A 5,445-nucleotide genomic window follows, 5' to 3' on the forward strand; every position below is an offset into this window, starting at 1 on the left:
AGAATGTCTGCTAGGGAAAATTTAGCTCGACATGTTCATTTTATTTCCAATGTTGAATCATTCCTGACCCCCCTACTGATCACAGGGGGCAGAGTTCCTCGTTAAGGGCTCTTGAATCCACGACTTGCTTTTCATGCGGTGGATACCCACGACTTGCTTTCTATGCGGTGGGAAACCACGTCTTGATTTCTATGCGGTGGGAGTGTCCATGACGTGCTTTCTATGCGGTGGACATACCTAGTTGTATGGGTAGCTAGGCGACAAAGGGAGGAGTGAACTCTCGTTGGAGGGGGGATGTTGTACCTCCAAAACATTGGAACTTTTATGAATAAGTTTGAGTAGAATTTTTACTATAATTCTGTCTTGGTGCTGTTTGCAATACTGGTTGAAGGGCTATCTTAACGAACAATGTGATTTGGAATTAAACAAGGAATATCTATGTTGAACAACCTTGTGGTAGTAATTAGGTCACACAAGGAAGTGTGAGTGTGGGGGTGGAAAGTGGGGGCTTGGCTCAGGTTGCCAATGACTACGAGATGGGTGGCCCCAATTGGTCGGGAACTTTCTGTCCCCATAGTGCTTACTTCGATATTAGTAATACTCATTGCACCTTGAGCGGTGAAATATCGAGAGTACGTGCCTCTCAAACATGGGGAATAAGGCACTCGAGTTTTCTCTCCTCTTGGAAGGTGAGTCTTAGGATCGCTAGATAGTTCAAGTACGCTTCCCCAGCGAGGTGGAGCTAGATCTCCCTGCTAGTAGGCTCGAACTCGACTCACTTTTTGATGACAGATCGTTCGCTAGTCAAACCCTGAACCATTTTGTTTGCTTCCGCAATAGATCTAGTGGCCACCGGGTTTACCATCAGATTTGTTGTTGAGAGGACGGGGTGGGGACCTCACATAAAGTCTACATTTTTCGAATATGTTTTTGAGGTGTCCAAAATGATCAGCCCAGATTGATGAATATACTCATAGATCATCCATATATACCTCCAAGAATTTCCTAAGATATTATTTATAATCATGGCTCATCAATCTTTGGAAGGTGATAGTAGCATTATTTAACCCAAAAGGCATAACCCGATAGGCAAAAATACCCCAGTTCATTGCAAAAGCAGTTTTATCTTGATCCTTTGGGTCAACCAAAAGTTGATTGAATCCCAAAAAGCCATCTAAGAAGCTGTAAGCTTCTTTACCTACAACTCGTTCTAACACATGTTCAATGATTGGAAGAAGAAAGTTGTTTCTAATGGTAAATGACACACACTCCTAATTTTCCATTCTTCTTGGGTACTACCACAATTGGAGACACTCAATCTGTGTGTTCAATTTCATAAATGAATTCGGCTTCCTTTAGTTTCCCAATCTCTTCTTTGATCTTCCTAGAAAATGTTTCATTATATGTGTATGGCCTTTGTCTACTTGGTTTGGCATCATCTCTCATGGGTATTGTATGTTGATAGATTGTATGGATCAACACCCTTGAGATCCTTAAAAGACCAAGCGAAGATATCTCGGTACTCTTTCATCAAGCTTAACAAAATCTCTTCTTCTTCTTCTGTTAGGTCATTTGCAATGTAGGATGTAACATTTAATGGTCTAAAAACTTATGTGTAGCGGAAACTAGCATGAACATAGTGGGAATTTCATTAGAATAGATTCCTAATGAGAATTATAAGAGTGCTTGGGTGGAGAGAGCAACAAAAAGCATAACACCTAGTTAGATAGCATCAACAATACTTCAAAAGAGAGAGAAATTAAGCGATTGACAACAGTTGAGGACCGGATTTGCATGGAGCCGGTACCCTCTCCAAAAGGCTTTATATTATGGTTTCTCCCATCAAGAGAGACATTGTACAATACAATTCTTTGTGTTCCTTCAAGACTAGCTAGTGCAATGAAGATAAAAGCTTCATGCACTAAGCAAAACACTTAGCAAACACAACTTTAAATTTCCCCGTTCTCAGACCCAAGACCTCACACACCTTCGAAGATGGTGAGAGCTAGTAGGGTATGAGAGTAGATTGAGAGGAAGAAGGAGTATCTTACGAGAAAGATGTACATCTCCACACATAATCACTCATATTAGCATAGCTTAGCTTAGTAATTAGCGTGGTAGAGGAGATGAGCATGCATTGAAGCTTGGCTCTTGGTTCGATTTTCATCCACATGCCAAGAGTGTGTTGATGTAGGCTTCTGTCTCACAAGCTTGGAGTAGGTGATGAGCTCTCCATTAAAGCTTGAGAAGAGATAGTCTTCTTTGCTTCACACATAGACTGTGTGTGAGTGTGTGTGTGATAATGCCTTGCAAAAATCAGCTCCCTCTTGCTAATTGCTAATTGCTCTTGCAGGCTCCCCATTGGACCTCCCCAAGTCAAGCGAATGGCTATTAAGCAGCATAAGTGATAGCCTTCTAACATGTGTCCACCTTTCCCCTTTTGTGAGAGCTTTAGGTAATTTAATAATTAAACTAAACTCTCATTGGACCCCTTTGACTCCTGGCCAATAGAAATCAGGCAAGCCATTGGGCTCCTGAATGCTCATTGGACCCCTTGGGAGACTGTCCAATAGTCTTTTAGGAGACTTAATTCTCATTGGTTCTTTTATTAAGTGTTTTTAAAGTAATTAAACTAGATTTAATCTAGCTTAATTCTCATTGTTCCACCTCCAAGGTCATCCAAGAGGAATTGGGCACACCTTGTGGGAATCTCGGCTAGGGAGCTGACATGTGTCCCTAATTCCCTTTGTGTAAAGGGAACCTGTGTGTGTGTGTGTGTGACTTTCTCTCTCATCCCCTAGAAGAAGGGCTCGCCCCCTCCCATGTAGGGATATGCAAAGACTTTTTAGTTACACACGAAGCATTCAATTTCCCCTAGGGTTGACCTTTGGACACAACCTTTGAAATTTGGAACCTTAGCATTTTGGAAGTCTTAATGGGCTGAACCTTAGGTTCTTTTTAGCACATTGTTGCACATGGATCTTTTGCAGATGGCCCCTCCTTTGGATCCCTATTTTCCCTCCTTGGGATCCCTACTGTAGTCGGTCTGCTAGCTTAACCAATATTCTAGCTTTTTCTCCCCTGGCACTTCCCCACATTAAATGATCAGTTTAATATGAGAAAATCTTTTAGGAGAATTAGATATTGATTATTATGAAATTAGCTCTCTCTTGAAATCATAGTCGTCCTCGACTATGGTGTAGAGAAGATAAAGCATATTCATGAGTCCTTTTCTTAGCCGGTAGAGGATCCCTATGTTACCCTACGACATCATTCCACAATGGATGACTAGTCCATTTGGCGCTTGAGAGCCTGAGGCTACCACAAGCATCTCTGCACATTAGTCCTATCAATCTTCCATAGTAGAGTGACAAGATCTACTTGGTGTTTGGGAGACGTCGTCTCCGCAAACTTGATCTAAGCATGCATACTACTTCATTTTTGTGCACAATAAAGAAAAAGAGAGTCTTATAAGACAAAAACTTTGTTCATTTTTAACATTTTGTACATTTGCTTAATGTTGGGAAGCATTGTAAGCATTGACAAGGTTTAGGTTATCCTTTAATTGTATGCCTTGCATCCATCTAGAATCTTCAAAAGGATAATTCTTAAACTTAATAAGATATCTTCGCATAGTCTTACCGCCTCTTAATACCTTGTCTTCATGTCGGAGAATGGACTCGGGCTGCAGCACCTCCTCTTGGTCCTCGTCTTCAATAGTTGGTTCTTGAGGTGGCTCTCCTTTGTAAGGCTTTAATAGGCTCACATGGAAAGCATTGTGTATGAGCCAATGATTGGGAAACTTGAGTTGATAGGCCATCTCATTGATTGGCCTAAGAATCTGGAAGGGACCATAGTACCTTTCTGCTAGCTTAGCATAGTACTTTTGGTGGCCCGTAGGATTCTTGCCCGTCGTGTGCCTTAATCGAGCCTTGGGAAAATTTAACAAGACCCAATCGTTTTCTTTAAAGGCTTGGTATCTTCTATGTTTGTCAGCAGCAACCTTGTGCCTTTGCTGTGAGAAAGAGATAGCATCCTTAATATTTTGAAAATATTCTTGTAGGTCTCGGCTATACTCATCTGCAGCGAAGATCTTCCCATGTACCTTAAGTAGCAAGGGACTTTTTGATCTTCCCTTAATTACCTCGAAAGGTGCTTTTCCCGTGGAAGTATGTATAGTGTTATTGTAAGCATACCTACTAAGGGTAAGTACTTCTCCCATTGGGATCTTTGATCTACTTCTGTTACATAGGCTTTTAGTAGATCGAGAATGGTTAGGTTAGCTATTTCACTTTGGCCATCCGTTTGTGGATGATAGGCCGAAGAGAAGTTTAGCCTTGTCCCTAAATTCTCAAAGAGACCCTTCCAGAAAATCTTGGTCATTCTAGGGGGACACTATGGACATTGGCAAGCCATGGTACTTGAAAATTTGTGAAATGAAGAGGGTTGCCATTTGATGGGCTTTGATAGTCTTTTTGACAGGTATAAAATGAGCTTGTTTACTGAACCTGTCTACTATCGTCCATATTCCTGTATTCCCATGGATAGACTTAGGCAATCCAAAGATAAAATCCATGGATATGCTCTCCCATGGTGAATTAGGGATTGGCAAGGGTTGAAGCAATCCAAGTTGCTTCCCTCTATATCAAATTTTGTCTTTTGGCATACCACACATTTAGAAACATACTCTTGTAGGTTCACTTTCATGGTAGGCCAATAGAAATGTGTTTCAATTCCCTTTAAGGTAGACTGAATCCCTCTATGCCCCGCATAAGGTGGAGCATGAGATTCATACATTACTTTCTCTCGTAGTGAGTTAGTAACGCATAGTCTAATGCCATAGAGAAGATAACCATCTTGTAAAGTAAATGGTTCTTCTTTCTTCCCTAATGCAAGGGCTGAAATCACATCTCTAAATTTGGGATCAATAGCGTACTCATCTATCATTGAAGATAGATCATTGTGAGTTGCTATGGAAACCGCATTCACTCTCGGCCGTCTTGAGAGTGCATCAGCTACTTGATTATGCTTGCCAGCAATGTGAGCAATATGAAAATGAAATTGTGAAAGGAAATTTTCCCACCTCATTTGTTTGTCGGAGAGCTTGGTCTGCGTCATGAAGTACTTAAGACTTTGGTGATCCGTTCGCAGAATGAAAGGAGCCCCCAATAAATAGTGCTTCCATGAGTCTAAGGCATGTAGAACTGCAAGGAGTTCCTTTTCATATATGCCTAGAGATTGCTCAACAGGGTCGAGCCTTCGACTTTCATAGCCTATGACGTGCCCTTCTTGGAGAAAAACAGCTCCAAGGCAATCACCATAAGCATCACATTGGACCTCAAATGGTTTTGAGAGATTCGGCAGTGTAAGCACATGTTGAGAGATAAGCTTTTCTTTAAGATTTTCAAAAGCATTGTTCTCCTTAGCAGACCATGTATACCTAAC

Source organism: Adiantum capillus-veneris, chromosome 6 (genome assembly GCF_014529385.1).
Source record: "Adiantum capillus-veneris isolate H3 chromosome 6, ASM1452938v2, whole genome shotgun sequence".
In the NCBI taxonomy this organism is placed as follows: domain Eukaryota; kingdom Viridiplantae; phylum Streptophyta; class Polypodiopsida; order Polypodiales; family Pteridaceae; genus Adiantum; species Adiantum capillus-veneris.